Source organism: Magnolia sinica, chromosome 9 (genome assembly GCF_029962835.1).
Source record: "Magnolia sinica isolate HGM2019 chromosome 9, MsV1, whole genome shotgun sequence".
Taxonomy (NCBI): Eukaryota; Viridiplantae; Streptophyta; class Magnoliopsida; order Magnoliales; family Magnoliaceae; genus Magnolia; species Magnolia sinica.
In genome coordinates, this window is record NC_080581.1 from 37,183,889 (window position 1) to 37,204,791 (window position 20,903).

General features: G+C 35.0%; 1 non-coding gene across 1 annotated transcript; it reads right to left on the reverse strand.

Annotated features, from left to right (window-relative positions):
* Nucleotides 1-14,042: 14,042 nt before the first annotated feature.
* Nucleotides 14,043-14,150, reverse strand: LOC131257169 (small nucleolar RNA R71). Its single transcript, XR_009177184.1, has one exon. It is a non-coding gene; the product is annotated as a small nucleolar RNA R71 (small nucleolar RNA).
* Between the last annotated feature and the right edge of the window lie 6,753 nt (nucleotides 14,151-20,903).

Here is a 20,903-nt window from a genome sequence, read left to right on the forward strand (position 1 = left end):
ATCATCAGCAATGGCAATTTATCATCCACGGTAGTGGAGCACGCTTATACGGCCAGCCAGCCAACCATGCGTAAGCCCTATATTATCAACAATAACGATTTATCATATACGGCAGCAAAGTGTGCCTATACGGCCAACAACACGTAAGCCAACCACACATAAGACCTATTATATCGGCGATTCATCAAATAGTATACGGGTAGTAGTGAAAAACCAGTGGCCCTAAAAAGTCCGTGAAGGTAATCACAGGCTTAGACCCATATGGGTGGCGGAGTGCGCCTATATGGTCAACCATGCATAAGACTATTGAGTGTGAAATATTGCATATTTCTTCCTATTTATACCTTAATTTTATAAATGTAATAATGGTTAATCGATTTAATTATGCATATTTTCATGTGTGAGGTGATTTCGAGAGCTTAAGGTGAAATTGATGTCAAAAGAAAGATTTATGCTCAAAAGATTATTAAATGAAGATTTAGAGATTTGAAAATCACTAATGAAGAATTCACATGCCAAAGATCCAAGAAAATCAAGTGAAGAATGAAGAGAATCAAAGATTTGAAGTGAAGAAAAAGAATCCTGAAATTATCCTGAAAACAAACATATTCCTGAATTTGTCTTGAAAAAATATATTATGAAACTTCGAATCTATTTTGGGAAACTGCGTAGAGTGCGTAAATTTAAGGTGGTTTAAACTCCAAGTATATTTTGAAAAACTGCGCAAAGTGCGTAAATTTGAAGCGGTTTCTAGATTTTTCTAACTTGGAGCGAAAGATGGAGTTCCACAACTATAAATAGGACTCCCTAGGATGCTCCAAAGAATCTTCTAGGGTTTGGAAAGGTCTCAAGGAGAATAGCATAAAGGTGGAGCAACCGCTAAAGAGTTTTTCTTCTTCCTTAGTTTATTTTTCATGCTTTGTTTATGAGATTAGGTTTCAATCATGTCTATGGTTGGCTAAACCTCTTAGTTAGGGCTAAGAGGTGAAGCTTGTTGCGTGTTTGGATATTTATTTTGCTTTAATTCTTATTCTTATTGAACTTCATTGATTTCTAGTTTGATATTAAAGAAATATTTTCAGTTTTCTATGATTTATTGTGACTCATATTACAAAATATGTTGTGATATCTTTAGATATCTTCTTTTCCTATTTTGAGATTGTGGGATTGGTAAATCATGTTATTCACCATCGTCTCTTGGGCATGGTAGGGTGATGGAATCCCTTCCAATCATCATGATTCTCCTCAATTGAGAATTAGGTCAATGAAAGTTAAGATTTGATTTAAATTTTATTATCTTCCAATTGGATAGGATATGACTCCAATTCCAATTGTGTTCCTTGAATCAAGTAAGGTAGCATCTTAATAGCTACAAGTGGATCCTTGGCACCCTAGTTCCCACCTTTAAATTCATAAGTTTTAATCAACATTATTTACCATTACTCTCAATTATTCAGATTTTAATTTAGGTCTTTTTCTAGTTCTAGTTCTAGTTCTAGTTATTTTCAGAATACGTACAAGTTTAGTCCCCGTGGATTCGACCTCGATCTTACCAAGTTATTACTACATCACGACCCTACACTTGGAGTTGTGAATAAGTTTTTGGCGCCGTTGCCGGGGACTACGGCTACATTTTTCTAGAATTAATTGGTTTTAAAATTAGGTTAAGATTAGGATTTATTTTTCTGCTATGCTTTTAGGTTAGGATATTTTTTGAAATTATTTTTAGAAACTAACATTGTTTTCTAATTTGTAGGATCCTAGCATAGGAACTCTTATTCGGTAATTTTGTTTCAACCCTCTCTCTTATCTTTTTTTTTTTTAGATCTCTTATCTGTTTTAGTTTTTCTAGTTTTTTTTAGGATTAATTATTTAGTTACTTGAGGGCTGAGAGTATTTCATGCCCAAGTGGGTTCGTGACAACACCCTCCGTCTTTTGAGTGAAGAGGATTAGTCAAAGGGTTGCCTATCCATCACAGGATTACACACCACTTGAGATCCTCTCAATTAATTGAAGTGATGGCTGCAAATCAACATCAACCACTAGTTGAGGAAGTTCAAGATGAAAATGAGGTGCATAATGCACTCCCGCCTCATACTCTATAAGATTATTTATAACCGACGGGGGAGAGTACACCTTCCTGCATGATATTTCCATTGAATGCAGGAACTGTGGATATTAAACCAGGGGTAATTCTGAAAAGGTCTAGCTATATGTCCTAGAGGGGGGGGGGGTTGAATAGGACTATCCCAAATTAAAACTTTAACAGTGGAATTTAAATGAATAAAGTAAAGATAGCACTATAAACCAATCACTGTATGAAAATGTAAAACAACCTTCAAATACTAGAATAGGGAGGTTGATACCAATGTTGTTCTAAGGACAACCTTGCACCATAAAAACCAAGGGTTTATGGCAGGACAACCTTACTAGAACAATTTGAATATCAAAAACTCAAACTGAAAGGAAATAAAGGAAATAGCAAGAAATAAATTCTAAACTATTACAACATTCCCCACAATGCTTGAAATGTAAATATTACAACATTCACATCCACACATATATCCCACAAACTTGAATGATAAAAGATATAGAAATTACACAAACATTCAAATCACGAGACACAAAGAATTATAGTGGTTCGCCTGTGTGTTCACCAACTGTTAAACAATAGCCACATAGCTTGTTACTCCACTCCTAAAATCCTCACATAGGGGATATTAGCGTTCACTATCAAAAATAGGTTTTTCTCAGGTTCACCCAAAACCTTCACAATTATGTCTTTCAAATGGGCTTACACAATCCAAAAACCCCACTTCTGAGTTTTCTGGCTCTCCTCAGATAACCAACAAATTGAGATTTTTTTGGCTTAATCTCAAATAAAACTAAAAGAAGAAAATTTACAATAATGTAAAATACCTAGATTTCTCCTTATGTAGCAGCCCGGAAGAACCAATAGGAGTAGAAGTTCGAATATAGAAGTTCAATTGTCCAATACTCACTTTGAAATGGTTATAAGTTCTAATTGATTTTAAATTAAATCAAGTTGGGCTAGCTCTATTTGATTTTGATTCCAAGAAGTGGAATATCCCAATTCCTCTTTCAAATTAGATTGGAATGCAAAAACAAAATCAAATAAGAAAAGCTAACAAAAGAGAATTTTAAATATGCACAATGTAGCTTAAAGAAGAACACAAACTTATCTCTCAAAGTGATGCCTTGATTTTTCTTGAATTGAATTATCAAACTATGAAGTTCGTGTTCTATTTAAAGTTGCAGATATCGCATCTACGACTGGTCCTGTGGACACTACGACTGGTCGTAGGACGAACTGCATTTTGAAATTTTGAATGCGATCGGAAAAAACCGTTCCACGACTGGTCGTAGTCTGTTCACGACCGGTTGTGACACCTCCACGACTAGTCATGACCATCCTACGACTGGTCGTAAGGCACCAGGTTTATTCATTGTAGTTTGAGTCATAGATCCTGGACTGGTTGTAGGACGCGTCGTGCACTGTTCACACGACTAGTCGAACAGAGTCCAGGACTGGTCATAGCTCAACCAAAAAATTTTAAAATTTTACAACAAACTTAGGACTGGTCTTGGAATTTCTTAAACTGGTCGAGGCAGCTCTAGGACTAGTCGAATAAGGTCCAGGACTAGTCTTAGAACAGACCAAATACTTATAAAATGATTCAATTTGAATTATGTATACAAAATGACCTACCCTAAGGTTAATCTAAGGTCATTCATACCTTAAATGTGAAGTATGGACATTGAGTCTTCATTTCTTCAGATGATGGTTGACCTTTCAAGATTATGAAACTTTAAGATCTCTACAAGATGTAGGTTGAACTTGAGATCTTCTAAAGCTTGAATTATACTTCATCTTATACTTTATATTGAGTTGTACTTGAATCTTGAACAAGAACTTGCCTTTTGATGTAGCTCTTGGAAGACTCTGAACTTTGAAGCTTACAGGAGTGGACAAAGTACATGACCTTGCATTTCTTGAAGTAGATCACCATTCCTAACTTGAAGCATTGTGATGCAGTGTCTTGAACATATAAATCAACATGCTACACAAGACACGGATTGTGTTTTTGGCACCACAAAATTTGACAACTAAAGGAGTAGGAAACCATAGCACTTACAATCTCCCCCTTTGTCAAATTTGTGACAAAACACACTCCAAAAAAAATAAGAGAAGCACAACATGCTCAATAAAGAATCATGCACTGTTATATAAGAGAACCAGTTATAGCTTGGTTAAAGAATCATGCACCAGTTATTATCAACTAGCACACATCATTATGAACTAGGCAAAACAAGTCAAAATCCTTACTTATTTACTCCCCCTGAGTAGCACACATATATATCCATAAAAATTAATTAATGCCACTACCCCACAATCCATATCCATTCCAATCAATCTAAACTACTTGAAATCTTCTCCCCCTTTTTGTCACAATATGACAAAGGAAGCAAATAAGAAATGGAAAAGAAGGATTGACAAGAGAGTAATAAAGGAAATAACTAGGCAAGATATGAGAAAAATATAATCATATTCAAAGTTCACATCTCATTACTCAACATAAACAAAAGTCAGTTTCACAAACTGAAGTAAAATAAAAGTTCACACACCAACAAAAGCAAAATAGTATTAGAGTTAATACAGACCAAAGGATAAAACACTTAATCAGATCCTAAAGAAGGAGCAGGTATGGTAGGATCAAGTTGATGAAGGCCCTTGTTTAAGAGCCTAAGATACTTGCACATATATTTAAATTGTAAATCATGGGCAACATTCATGTTCTCTACCTTCTCCTCAAGTGCATGAAGACGAGCATCAAAATCAGATGGCTCATAGTCAGGATCATTTGCAAAGTCTGATTCAATTTCATTAAAGATGTCATCCATATTAATATCATCAGGAGGAAGATCACCAGCCTCATCTGCATTCCCTACTTCAGCTCCACCACCACCAACATCCACTTGGCCAGGAGCCAATTCCAATTTCATCTTGTTTATATAAGAGTTGTTGAAAATAAGATGATGGATTGGAGCCTCTCCAACAGGCATGGCAACTAGCATGTGAGTAGCTAAAATAGTCATAAGATAGGCAAATGGAATATCACTATGACCTGGATGGAGACGAAACTGAATGATGGAATGACATATTAAAGAAGGTAGACAGACATTTACACCAATGATGACAGAATGCAAAACCCGAACCATAAAGGAAGTCAGTTCTATTTTATTACCAGAACGTGGATATAGATTTGAAATAAAGATTCTGTGTAGAACCCTGTATCTGGGTAACAAGTACTTTGAGGGGAGCGCATTCCCCTTATGAGTCTATTGCACATCCATATTGCATAATGCTCTAGTGAGCATGCGTTTTTCTGATTCTGGGGGTTTCTCAAATAGAGTATGAATAGGAATACCCTCGTCATTGACAGGTATGTCCATAAGGCCCAAAATCAGATAGTGGTCAACATCAAATGAACCTTCTCTACCTTCAATTTTAAACATTAAATTCTCAGACGAAAAATAAAAAATGCATGCAAACATAGCCTGAGCAATAGATTGGTATGCAGGCCCATCCCAATGTAAGATGTTAGCCCATCCTACAGCTTGGAGAAGAGGAAGGATACCAAAAGGAGCAATGTGGTCAAGATCAACGGTCATTCAACAATGACAATGCGCATTCGCAAATCCCGTACATATGAAGGATCATCTTCGGGTGACCGAAGATGGTGCCGAGAGATAAGAGTTGATCTAGAAGATGATAGACCATGGAAAGTTTTCTTTTTACCTCTAACATCTATTTGCAAGTAAGAGTACAAAGAATTAAGAGATTACAAAGGATGTAGAGTGGGGTTTGGCTAGAATAGATTTTTTAAAAGAAAACCCCAAAATTGCAATGGATCATAAAATAAATTACTCCAAGAGTGAAAATGAAGAAATATTAACTAGAATTTACAAGAAAAATGTAAATAACACACTAACCTTGAAGATCTAGGAAGGTGGATATGATCGGTCGGGCGTCGGCTCGTTGGAGAGGAAATAGGAAATGAGGAAGATGAGTTTTTTCTCAAATTTTAAAAGGTCCAGTGCGTTACACGACTGGTCGTGGGTCGTCCTTGACCAATCGTGCCACGACTGGTCGTGTACCGACTAAAATATGCAAATTTCATAAAAATTTAAAATTTAAACCAATAAATTATCAAATATATATACATTATTATACAAGCATGCATGAATATTCAATTTAGATTGCACATACCAAGATTAAAATTTAATTTATTAAACCTACTTTTGTCGAGAGGCTTAGTAAAAATGTTGGCAAGTTGAGTCTCGGTGGGGATATCTTCCAAAGATATTATTTTTTTCTTCCACTAAATCACAAATGTAATGATACCTAACGTCAATGTGCTTGGTACGTGAATGCTGAATTGGATTTTTAGAAATATTTATTGCACTAAAATTATCACAATATAAAACCATTGACTCCTGTGCAATTCCATAATCGCTTAATATTCTATTTATCAAAACAAGCTGAGTACATGCATTTCCAGTTGTGATGTATTCAGCCTCAGCAGTTGAGAGCAAAACAGAACTTTGCTTCTTGCTAAACCAAGAAACTAAATAATTTCCAATGTAGAAACAACCACCACTGGTTGATTTCCTATCATCGATGTTACCAGCCCAATCAGCATCAGTATACCCAGCCAACTGAACACTAGTATCATATGGATAACAGAGACCCAAATTAACAGTACTTGTGAGATATAGAATAATCTGCTTAACAGCAGTTAGATATGACTCTTTAGGGTCAGATTGATATCTAGCGCAAATACCAACACTAAAAGCAATATCAGGTCTACTTGCAGTTAAATAAAGTAAACTACCAATCATACTACGATATAATTTAAGATCCACATTTTTACCTATAGAATCTTTTGAGAGTCTTAATGTTGTACTCATAGAAGTATCAAAATTCTTACCATTCTCAAATCCGAACTTTTTAATCAAGTTCAAATTATATTTGTTCTGAGAAATGAAAATATCATCAGGTTGTTGTTTTACTTGCAACCCTATGAAATAATTTAATTCCCCAACCATGCTCATTTCAAACTTAGATTTCATTAAAGCTGCAAACTCAACAGTCAAGTTAGTACAGGTAGATCCATAAATACTATCATCAACATAGATCTGAACCATTAAGATATCATCGTTATGTTTTTTAACAAAAAGAGTCTTATCAACACTACCCATTTGAAAATTATGACTCAGTAAAAACTTAGTCAATTTTTCATACCATGCCCTGGGAGCTTGTTTCAAACCGTAGAGAGCCTTTTTTAGGCGATAGACATGATCAGCATTCTTAGGGTCTTCAAAACCCGTTCGTTGTTCAACATAAACTTCTTCATGTAGATCGCCATTTAAGAAGGCACTCTTTACATCCATTTGATAAATTTTAAATTTTCTAAGCAAGCAATGGATATGAATAGTCTGATTGATTTAAGACGAGCTACTAGGGCAAAGGTTTCATCATAGTCGATGCCTTCAATTTGAGTGTAACCTTGTACAACCAGTCTAGCCTTGTTTCGAATTATATTACCAACTTTATTAGACTTATTTTTAAAAATCCACTTAGTTCCTATAATGTGTTTATCTTTAGGTATAGGAACAAGATACCAAACATCGTTTCTCATAAATTGGTTAAGCTCTTCTTGCATTGCTACTATCCAGTTTTCGGTAGTAAGAGCTTCTTTTACGTTAGCTGGTTCTATTTGGGATGTAAAGTACACGTAATTACATGTCTTCTAGTTGTCTACGAGTGCGTACACCAGTGAGAGGGTTTCCAAGAATTTAAGTGGTTAGATGATCTTTGACAGTCCTTAGTTCAGTGTTATTTTGACTTGATGAAGTATCTGGTTTGTCAACTAAAAGAACTTCATCATTATCTGAACTTGAGGTAGGTGTATTCAAGTGATCATTGATGACCACATTAATGGACTCTTGGATCACACCGATCCTCTTATTCAGTACTCGATATGCACGACTGTTTAAAGAATACCCTAAAAAGATCCCTTCATCACTTTTAGTATCAAACTTATCCAGATTTTCACGGTCACGTAAAATATAGCACTTGCTGCCAAAAACTCGAAAGTATTTGACAGTAGGCTTCTTATCGAACCATATTTCATAAGCTGTCTTACAGTTTGATTTTCTCGTATAAACCCGGTTGATTATATAGCATGTAGTATTTACAGCTTCAGCCCAAAGATTTTTAGGGAGCTTCATACTATTTAACATTACATTAGCCATTTCTTGAAGCACTCTATTTTTTCTTTCAACAATTTCATTTTGTTATGGTGTTTTAGGTGCAGAGAATTCATGCGATATTCCCTGATCACAACAGAATTTCTCAAAACGACTATTTTCGAATTCTGATCCATGATCACTACGGATTTTACTAACTTGAGAACCTTTTTCAGTTTGGATCCGTTTGAGAATCATTTTTACTTCATCAAGGGTTTCTGATTTATCCCTTAAGAAGGCTACCCAAGTGAATCTGGTAAAATCATCCACGATTACTAGTATATATTTTTTATCACCTCGACTCTCCGTCTTGGTTGGTCCTATAAGATCCATATGGAGAAGCTCGAGTGGTTTTGATGTGACATTGGAGTTCACCTTTTTGTGAGTGCTCCTAGTTTGCTTGCCAATCTGGCATTCGCCACATATTATCTACTTTTTGTAGTTTAGGTAGACCTCTTATTAGTTCTCTTTTGCTCAATCTATATAGATTGCGGTAGTGTACATGTCTAAGGCGTTTATGCCATAATTCAGTCTCATCGGTATGGACCATGTAACACGATTGAATAGATGAGCTAGAATCACTTACGATGTAGCAATTTTCAGAAGTTCTACGACCAGTTAATATTACAGAACCATTTTTATTTAAAATTTCACACCCTAGGTTAGAAAATTTAACACTATGATTTTTATCGCATATTTAAGATATACTTAACAGATTGTGTTTTAACCCTTCAACGTATAAAACATTCTCAAATAAAGGGAGGTTAGAGAGTTGAACCGTACCTTGGCCAATAATCCTGCAGTTGCTACCATCACCAAATGTGACTGAACCATCAGTCATGTCTTTAAGATCGGTGAATAGACCTTTATCACTAGTCATATGCCTTGAGCATCCACTGTCTAGGTACCAATTTGAATGGTTTGAAGCTTTGAAAGCCATGAGGGCAACCAAGCAAGTAACCTTAGGAACCTATTTCATAACTGTTTTAGGTTTAGAAATATAGTTGGTCTTCTTATGTTTGTAGTTGTTATAAGAATGACCCAATGAGTTAGATTTTAAGAGTTCCTTAAGTAAATTAACTATTTTTTCATCCAAAGGGTTTTGATTCTGATTTTTATAGTTGATATGATTACTTTTAGGTTTGAAAGATTGAAAAGTTTTAGTATTTTTAGAAAACTTTTGATTTGGGCTATTTTCTTTTGAGTTTGAAGACTCTCCTTTCACAAACTTAGGAGGTGTATTCTTTTGCTTAGGAGGAACATTTTTATCGTAGCCCAAACCAGATCGGTCGCCACATTTTCTTGATCCAGATAAAAGTTTTTATAACTTTGGATCACTTTGGGCATACCTCCATGTATCCTTTAAACTCAAAAGAGAAGAGACTTCAAGTTTAAGTTTTTCATTTTTAGATTTTAGATTTTCAATCAGGGAAGTTTTGAAATCAAAATCGCATTTTGATTTTTCAAAATAATCTGTAATGTGAGATTTTTCTAAAATAAGTGAATCAAAATTTTCTTTAAGTTTTGAAAATTTTTCTTTTTGAAGTTTAGGTTTGACAACAATTTTACAACTTTCCTTGTATAAGACATTATAAGCATCTTGAAGATCTTCATTTTCATGATCACTATTCAGATTTTCTTCACTAGTAGAATCATCGTGATCTGAAAAAGTGAACTTGGCTAGAGTCATAACAGCTTTAACTTTATTGCCCGACTCGGTTTCAGAATCTTCTAATTCAAAAGAAACTTCAGTGCCAAAAGATTCATCCCAAGTAGCCAACATTCCTTTCTTTTTAGGTTTGTCCTTTTTAGGTTTATCCTTTTTAGGACACTTGTTTGCTAAATGCTCATATTCTTGCCAGTTGTAACATTGACTATCTTTTAAAGATTTCTAAGTTTTAGATTTAAATTTAGATCTTTTCTTATCATTTGATTTTTGAAAGTCAACCCTCTTTTTACTTTTGAAAATCTTGTAAAACTTATTCGCTAAAAGAGCCATATCATCTTCAGAATTTTCAAAATTAGAATTTTCTTGAGAAATACATTTAGAAGAGTTAAGGGCAATAGATTTACCTTTAGGAGCTTTAAAATTTAACTCATAGTTTTGTAAAGAACCAACTAATTCTTCAACCCTTATATTGTCCATATCACGAAGGTCCTGGATCGCAGTCACCTTTGAGTTGAACCGTTCAGGTAGTGAGCGTAGTATCTTTGCACACACTTTACTTTCTAGGATTTTATCGCCAAGACCCCACATAGAGTTCACAATGTTATTTAATCTTGTATAAAAGTCAATGAACATTTCATTTTCCTCCATATGTATTTCCTCAAATTTGGTTGTGAGGAGTTGGACTTTAGATTTCTTGACAATTGATGTTCCCTCGTGTGTCATCTCTAAAATGTTTCAAGATTGCTTTACAGTATCACAGGATATAATTCTTTTGAATTCATCCGGTGATAGTGCACAAGTGATGGCATTTAGTGCTTTTGCATTGGCACTACTCTCACTTTTCTGAAGTGTGGTCCAAGAAAAATAAGGTGAGATTTTCATAGATTTGGATCCATCGATACCAGTTACTTCAATGGTAGGAGGGGTCCATTCAGTCACTGTGGCTTGCCACATGCTCTCATCCATGGATTTAAGGAAAATTCTCATCCTAGCTTTCCAATAGGCATAATTGGAGCCATCGAATAGGGGAGGCCTAGTAACTAAAAGGCTATCAAAATTTGACATCTTATAAATAGCTTAGATCGATTAGCTCAGGCAATAAATCTAAAAATATAATAATTAAAATGAGCTATTAGGCTTTGATACCACTTGCAAAGGCCTAGTTATATGTCCTAGAGGGGGGGGGGGTGAATAGGACTATGCCAAATTAAAAGTTTAACAGCGAAATTTAAATGAATAAAGTAAAGATAGCACTATAAACCAATCACTGTATGAACATATAAAGCAACCTCCAAATACTAGAACAGAGAGGTTGATACCAATGTTGTTCTAAGGACAACCTTGCACCATAAAAACTAAAGGTTTATGGTAGGACAACCTTACTAGAACAATTTGAATATCAAAAACTCAAACTGAAAGGAAATAAAGAAAATAACAAGAAATAAATTCTAAACTATTCCAACATTCCCCACAATGCTTGAAATGTAAATATTACAACATTCACATCCACGCATACATCCCACAAACTTGAATGGGTGAATAGGACTATGCCAAATTAAAAGTTTAACAGCAAAATTTAAATGAATAAAGTAAAGATAGCACTATAAACCAATCACTGTATGAACATATAAAGCAACCTCCAAATACTAGAACAGAGAGGTTGATACCAATGTTGTTCTAAGGACAACCTTGCACCATAAAAACTAAAGGTTTATGGTAGGACAACCTTACTAGAACAATTTGAATATCAAAAACTCAAACTGAAAGGAAATAAAGAAAATAACAAGAAATAAATTCTAAACTATTCCAACATTCCCCACAATGCTTGAAATGTAAATATTACAACATTCACATCCACGCATACATCCCACAAACTTGAATGGGTGAATAGGACTATGCCAAATTAAAAGTTTAACAGTGAAATTTAAATGAATAAAGTAAAGATAGCACTATAAACCAATCACTGTATGAACATATAAAGCAACCTCCAAATACTAGAACAGAGAGGTTGATACCAATGTTGTTCTAAGGACAACCTTGCACCATAAAAACTAAAGGTTTATGGTAGGACAACCTTACTAGAACAATTTGAATATCAAAAACTCAAAATGAAAGGAAATAAAGAAAATAACAAGAAATAAATTCTAAACTATTCCAACATTCCCCACAATGCTTGAAATATAAATATTACAACATTCACATCCACGCATACATCCCACAAACTTGAATGATAAAAGATATAGAAATTACACAAACATTCAAATCACAAGACACAAAGAATTATAGTGGTTCGCCTGTGTGTTCACCAACTGTTAAACAATAGCCACACAGCTTACTACACCACTCCTAATATCCTCACACAGGGGATATTAGCGTTCACTATTAAAAATAGGTTTTTCTCAGGTTCACCCAAAACCTTCACAATTGTGTCTTTCAAATGGGCTTACACAATCCAAAAACCCCACTTCTGAGTTTTCTGGCTCTCCTCAGATAACCAACAAATTGAGATTTTTTTGGCTTAATCTCAAATAAAACCAAAAGAAGGAAATTTACAATAATGTAAAATACCTGGATTTCTTCTTTTGTAGCAGCCCGGAAGAACCAAAAAGAGTAGAAGTTCGAATATAGAAGTTCAATTGTCCAATACTCACTTTGAAATGGTTCTAAGTTCTAATTGATTTTAAATTAACTCAAGTTGGGCTAGCTCTATTTGATTTTGTTTCTAAAAAGTGGAATATCCCAATTCCTCTTTCAAATTAGATTGGAATGTAGAAAAAAAAATCAAATAAGAAAAGCTAACAAAAGAGAATTTTAAATATGCACAATGTAGTTTAAAGAAGAACACAAACTTATCTCTCAGAGTGATGCCTTGATTTTTCTTGAATTGAATTATCAAATTATGAAATTCGTGTTCTATTTATAGTTACAGAAATCGCATCTATGACTGGTCCTGTGGACACTACGACTGGTCGTAGGACGAACTGCATTTTGAAATTTTAAGCATGATCGGATAAAATCGTTCTACGACTGGTCGTAGTCTATTCACGACTGATCGTGACACCTCCACGGCTAATCGTGACCATCCTACGACTGGTCATGAGGCACCAGGTTTGTTCGCTGTAGTTTGAGTTGTAGATCTTGGACTGGTCGTAGGACGCGTCGTGCACTGTTCACACGACCGGTCGAACAGAGTCCAAGACTGGTCGTAGCTCAACCAAAAAATTTTAAAATTTTGCAACAAACTTAAAACTAGTCTTAAAATTTCTTGGACTGGTCGAGGCAGCTCTAGGACTAGTTGAACAAGGTCCAGGACTAGTCTTAGAATAGACCAAACACTTATAAAATGATTCAATTTGAATTATGTATACAAAATGACCTACCCTAAGGTCAATCCAAGGTCATTCATACCTTAAATGTGAAGTATGGACATTGAGTCTTCATTTTTTCAGATGATGGTTGACCTTTGAAGATTATGAAACTTTGAGATCTCTACAAGATGTAGCTTGAACTTGAGATCTTTTAAAGCTTGAATTATACTTCATCTTGTACTTTATATTGAGTTGTACTTAAGTCTTGAACAAGAACTTGCCTTTTGATGTAGCTCTTAGAAGACTCTGAACATTGAAGCTTACAGGAGTGGACAAAGTACATGACCTTGCATTTCTTGAAGTAGATCACTATTCCTAACTTGAAGCATTGTGATGCAGTGTCTTGAACATATAAATCAACATGCTACATAAGACACAGATTATGTTTTTGGCACCACAAAATTTAACAACTGAAGGAGCAGGAAACCATAGCACTTACAAATTCAACTCCTCTTTAAGTTTCATGGACTAGAATATGAAAGTCCATACTTACGCATGAAAGAGTTCAATGAGATAATATCTACATTACACTTCCCAAACGTGTCTGAGGACATCGACTGAAATTGTTTCCTTTCTCTTTGAAAGAAAATGATAAGTCATGGTTACATTCCTTTAGACCAAGGTCCATTGGTACGTGGGCTAAGATGACAAGGGAATTCCTTTTAAAAAATACCTTAAATAAAGAAATCATGAATTTTGCGTAAAAAGATGATGAGACCTTCTTCTAATGTTGAGAGCGATTTAAAGATCTCATAAATTCATGTACACAACATGGTTACGAAACATGGCGTATAACAAGCTTTTTCTATAAGTGATTGACCTCACCCATGTGCCAATTTGTGGAGATAATGTGTAATGGGGAATTCATGAATAAGGAAGCTGATGATGCGTGAGATTATTTTGATAAACTTGCTGAAAATGTGCAATCATGGGATACCTCTTCAAGAATTACCACTTCTAAGCCTACTCAATTAAAGGAAAGGGTAGGAGTTTATGTTCTAAAAGAGGAAGATGATATAAATACAAGAGTGGCCAAACTCACAAGAAAAGTCGAGGCCATGGAACTTAAGAAGGTAGAATCTGAAAAGACTGCGGAAGTTGTTTGTGATATTTGTACTTATAACATACATACAACTGAGAATTACCCAACAATTCTTATTTTTCAAGAGATATTAAATGAGCAATCAAATGCCGTAAAAACTATTAAAAACCTTTCAATGGACCCACCTCAAATACATATAAGTCAAGCTGGACGAACCATCCAAACTTCAGTTGGAGGAATAGACAAATGGCTACTCCTCAAGGGATCCTTAACCAATTTCTGAATCAAAGGAAACCTCAAGAGGATCCAGTCTTAAAACATATACAAAACCAACAGCTTTTTAATCAGGGTATGCTGTAAGCCTTTCAAGATCTTACAAAGGCCATACAAGGGCTTGAAATAAAAAATTCGATTGAGGAGAAACGGATCCTTCCGGCTCAACCTCTACCCAACCCAAAACAGAAATATGAAATCAGTGACCCAAGCTCTTCAAAACAGATGAAGCAGGCTAAGTCTATCACTACTCTTAAGAGTGGGAAGACAATTGACAAATCTATTTCGGTGAGGGCTGAAAAGCCTAAGGACCCAGAAATATATGAGAATGATAGACCTAGCAAAGCTCCACATGGGTTAGAACTGGAACCTTAAAGTAAGCCGATTTTGTCATTCCCTCGACGGTTGATTACACCAAAACCTCATTCTAACTCTCAGGATATTCTAGAGGTGCTTAAGCAAGTGAAGGTCAACATCCATCTACTAGATGTCGTTAAACAAATCCCTTCATATGCCAAATTTCTGAAAGATTTATGTACGACCAAAAGACGGAAAAACATATAAAAAAAATCTTTTTGACAGAAAAAGTGAGTGTCATCATCAAGTAAGATGTGCGACAAAAATACAAAGATCTGGGTAGCCCAACCATTACTTGTGTAATTGGGAACCACTAGATTGAGCAAGCACTTCTTGACTTGGGGGCGAGCGTAAATCTGATCCCTTACTCGATTTACGAATAATTGGGTCTAGGTGAATTAAAACCCACTCGGACCACATTAGAACTTGCCGATCGCTCAGTTCGTGTACCGATAGGGATGATTGATGATGTCTTGGTCTAAATTGATAAATTCTACTATCTAGTAGATTTTATTGTCTTGGATACTTGTAAGTGTTATGGTTTCTAGCTCCTATGATTGTCAAATTTTATAGCGCCAAAACATCTTGGAATCTGTCTTGTGTAACACATCAATATATTCAAGACAGTACAAGTACAATGGTCTTTAATTCAAGATCTTCAAATGCAAGATTTCTTGTTCATATTCAAGTACAACATCAAGTGTGAGTTCAAGCTTTCAAGTTTCAAAAGTTAAAGTTTTTCAAGGCTTCGTACAAGTTAAGAAAAAGTTTCTATACTTTGATCCTCAAGCCCAAGCTTCAATATGTCACAAATTCAAACTTCAGAAGTCTCGAGTTCAAGCTTCTACAAATAACAAGATCTCAAGTGTCGTGAACTTCAAAGAACATCTATCAACCAAAGGAAAAGAAGTTTCAATGTTCATACATTATGTATAAGGTATGAATGACCCTAAATTGACCATAGGGTAGGTCATTTTGTATACATAATTTAAATTGATTCACTTTATAAGTGCATTGACTGTTTCTCGACTAGTCTTGGACTTTGTTCGACTAGTCCTAGCACTGGCTCGACCAGTCCAAGAATTTCTCAACCAGTCCTAAGGTTGTTACCGATTTTTGAGAATTTTTGTTAAATCCTCGACCAGTCCTAGAGACTGCTCGACCGGTCGTGTGAACAGTGCTCGACCTGTCCTGCAGCCTCGACTCAAAGTCTAGCAACTAAAAATGGTTCCACACGACCAGTCGTGGAGGCCACTTAACCGGTCGAGCAGAGCCTACGACCAGTCATGAAACGACTTTATCTTATCACGGTCAAAATTTCAAAAATCTATTGGTCCTACGATAAGTCGTGGTGACCTCAGGACCAGTCGAGAGTGCAATTTCTGCAACTATAAATGGAGCACGAATTTCAGAGTTTCACATTTAATTCAAGCTAAATCAATACGTCACACTGAGAGATAAGTTAGGATATTCTTAAGCTATCTAGTGCTCAATTTATATTCTCTTTAATTAGCTTTCTTTGTGTTTGATTTTGTATTCTGCATTCCAATCATATTTGAAAGAGGGATTGAAGTATTCCCATTTCTTGGAATCAAAATCAAATCAAACTAGCCCAAGGTGCTTTAAATCTAAAATCTATCTAGACTTTAGAACTATTTCATAAGTGAGTGTGGACATTAAACTTCTACGTTGAACTTCTACTCCGATTTGGTTCTTCCAGGCTACATTTAAAGGAGAATATCCAGGTATTTTACTTTATTGTAAATTTCTATCTTTTAGTTTCATTAAGATTGTGCCAGAAAAATCTCTCTGTTTTGGTTTGTCTAAGGTAATCCAGAAAACTTAGAGTGTGGGGTTTTTTAATTGTGTAAGCCCACTTGAAAGACACAATTGTGAGGGTTTTAGGTGAACCTTGAAAAACCTATTTTCATAGTGAAAGCTAATACCCACTGTGTGAGGATATTAGGAGTGGAGTAGTTGTGTGGCTGTTTTTCTAAACAGTTGGTGTACACACAAGCGAACTACTACAATTTCTGGTCTTGTGGATTAATTGTTTATTTCTTTTTTTAGATGTTTGTAATTTTCCTTTTTATATTTGTGGAGAATGTTGTAATTTCTTTTATGCAAGTGTGGGAATGTTGTAATAACTTAGATTTCTTTTCTTACTATTTATTTCTTTATTCCTCTGTATCAGTTTGAGTTTTTGATGCACAGACCTTTCTAGGAATCAAGTTGTCCTACCATAAACCTTTGGTTTTTGGTGTAAGGTTGTCCTTAGAACAACATCTGTATCAATCTCTCAATACTTGTACATTTGAGGTTGTATTTATTTTCAGCATTGTGAGATTGTTTATTGCTATCAGTATTTATATTTGTTTAAATTTCACTGTTAATTTTTAATTTAACATAGTCCTATTCACCCCCCCCCCCCCCTCTAGCACTCAATAGCTCGGTCTTTTCAAGTGGTATCAAAGCCTAATAGCTCGTTTTAATTGATATTACTTTTGGATTTATTTCCTAAGCTAATCGATCTGAGATATTTGAGATGTCAAATTTTGATAGCTTTTCAGTCACTAAGCCTCCACCATTTGATGGCTCCAATTATGCCTATTGAAAAGCTAGCATGAGGATTTTCTTAAAATCCATGGATGAGAGCATGTGACAAGCCACAGTGACTGAATGGACCCCTCCTACCACTGAAGTAATTGGTATCGATGGATCCAAATCTATGAATGTCACACCTTATTTTTCTTGGACCACTCTTCAGAAAAATGAGAGTAGTGCCAATGCAAAGGCTTTAAATGTCATAAGTTGCTCACTATCACTGGATGAATTCAAAAGAATTATATCTTGTGATACTGCAAAGCAAGACTGGGATATTTTAGAAATGACACATGAGGGAACAACAATCATCAAGAAATCTAAAGTCCAAATCCTCACAACCAAATTTGAGGAAATACGTATGAAAGAAAGTGAAACCTTCATGGACTTCTATATAAGATTAAATGACATTGTGAACTCTATGTGGGGTCTCGGTGATAAAATCCCAGAAAGTAAAGTCTGTGCAAAGATATTACGCTCACTCCCTAAACGATTCAATTCAAAGGTGACCGCGATCCAGGAATTTCATGATACGGATAATTTGAGGGTAGAAGAATTAGTCGGTTCTTTATAAACCTATGAGTTAACTTTTAAAGCTCCTAAAGGTAAATCTATCTCCCTTAAATCTTCTAAATGTATTTTTTAAGAAAATAGTAATTCTGATTTAGAAAATTTTGAAGATGATATGGCCCTTTTAGCTAAAAAGTTTTATAAGATTTTCAAAAGTAAAAATAGGGTTGATTTTTAAAAACTTAATGAAAAGAAAATATCTAAATCTAAAACTTGAAAATCTTTAAAAAACAGTCAATGTTACAACTGCTATGAATATGGGCATTTAACGAACAAGTGTCGTAAAAAGGACAAACCTAAAAAGAAAGGTATGTTGGCTACTTGGGATGAATCTTCTGGCTCTGAAGCCTCTTCTGAATTAGAAGATTCTGAAACCGAGTCGGGTAATGAAGTCAAAGCCCTTATGACTCTAGCTAAGTTCACTTTTTCAGATCATGATGATTCAACTAGTGAAGAAAATCTGAATAGTGATCATGAAAATGAAGAAGATCTTCAAGATTCTTATAATGCCCTTTACATGGAGAGTTGTAAAATTGCCGTAAAACTAAAACTTTACAAAGAAAAGTTTTCGAAACTTAAAGAAAATTTTGATTCTCTTATTTTAGAGAAGTCTCACATTTTAGATTGTTTTGAAAAAAACTAAGTGTGACGTAGATTTCAAAAACTCCCAAGTTGAAAACTTAAAATCTGAAAACGAAAAGCTAAGACTTGAAGTCTCTTCACTTTTGAGTTTAAAGGACAAATGGAAGTATGCCCAAGGTGATCCTAAGTTAGAAAAATTATTATCCGGATCTATAAAATGTGGTGACCGATCTGGATTGGGCAACGACTAAAGTTTTCCTCCCAAACATAAAATTACTCCTCCTAAGTTTGTGAAAGGAGAGTCTTCAAACTTAAAAGGGAAAAGCCTAAATTAAAATTATTCTAAAAATGCTAAACTTTTCAATCCTTAAAACTTAAAATTAACCATATCAACTATAAAAATCAGAATCGTAATCCTTTAGCTAAGAAAATTGTTGATTTACTTAAGGAGCTGTTAAAATCTAACTTAGTGTGTTGGTCTTATAACAACTACAAAAAAAGAAGACCAACTATACTCTTAAACCCAAGACTGTAATGAAATGGGTTCCTGAGATTACTTGCTTGGTTGCCCACACCGCTTTCAAAGCCTCAAGCCATTCAAAATGGTACTTAGATAGTGGTTGCTCCAGACACATGACGGGTGATAAAGGTCTGTTCACTAATCTTAAAGATATGACTGATGGTTCAGTCACATTCGGTGATGGTAGCAACTACAGGATTGTTGGCCAAGGTACGGTCCAACTTTTTAACCTCCCTATATTTGAGAATGTTTTATATGTAGAAGGCTTAAACACAACTTATTATTTATCAAATATATGATAAGAATCATAGCGTAAAATTTACCAACCTAGGGTGTGAAATTTTAAATAAAAATGGTTCTGTAATATTAACTAGTCGCAAAACTTCTGAAAACTGCTACATAGTAAGTGATTCTAGCTCATCTAATCTATCATGTTACATGGTCCATACCGATGAGACCGAGTTATGGCATAAACACCTTGGACATGTACACTACCGCAACTTGTATAGATTGAGCAAAAGACTGTTAGTAAGAGGCTTACCCAAAATACAGAAAATAGATCAAATATGTGGCGAACGCCAGATTGGCAAAAGGAGTACTTACAAAAAGGTGGACTCCAATGGCATATCTAAACCGCTCGAACTCCTCCATATGGATCTTATTGGACCTACTAGAATGGAGAGTCGAGGTGGCAAAAAGTACATACTGGTAATTGTTGATGACTTTACAAGATATACTTGGGTAGTCTTCTTAAGAGACAAATCAGAAACTCTCAATGAAGTAAAAAGGGTACTTAGATGTATCCAAACTGAAATACAGTCTCAAGTCTGTAAGATCCGTAGCGATCATGGATCAGAATTTCAAAATAGTGGTTTTGAGAAGTTTTACAGTGATTAGGGAATATCACATGAATTCTTTGCGCCCAAAACACCTCAAAAAAATGGTATAGTAGAAAGAAAAAAAAAAGAGTGCTTCAAGAAATGGCAAATGTAATGTTAAACAGTATGAAGCTCCCTAAAAATCTTTAGGCCGAAGCCATAAATACTGAGTCTTATATAATTAAGCATGTTTATACTAGAAAATTAAATTGTAAAATGGCTTATGAAATGTGGTTTTATAAGAAGCCTACTGTCAAATACTTTCGAGTTTTTGGCAGCAAGTGCTACATTTTACGTGACCGAGAAAATCTGAGTAAGTTTGACACCAAAAGTGATGAAGGAATATTTTTAGGATATGCTGTGAATAGTCGAGCGTATAGGGTTCTTAATAAGAGGACCGTTGTTATTCAAGAGTTTATTAATGTGGTTATTGACGATCACTTGAATACACCTGTTTCAAGTTTAGAAAATGATGTACTTCTAATTGATAAACTAGATACTTCATCAAGTCAAAATAACTCTGAACTGAGGACTGTTAAAGATCATCCAACTAATCAAAATCTTGAAAACCCTCTCACTGGTGTGCGCACTCATAGACAACTAAAAGATATGTGTAATTACATGTGTTTTACATCTAAGATAGACCGGCTAACGTAAAAGCTCTTACTGAAGAAAACTAGATAGTTGCGATGCAAGAAGAGCTTAATC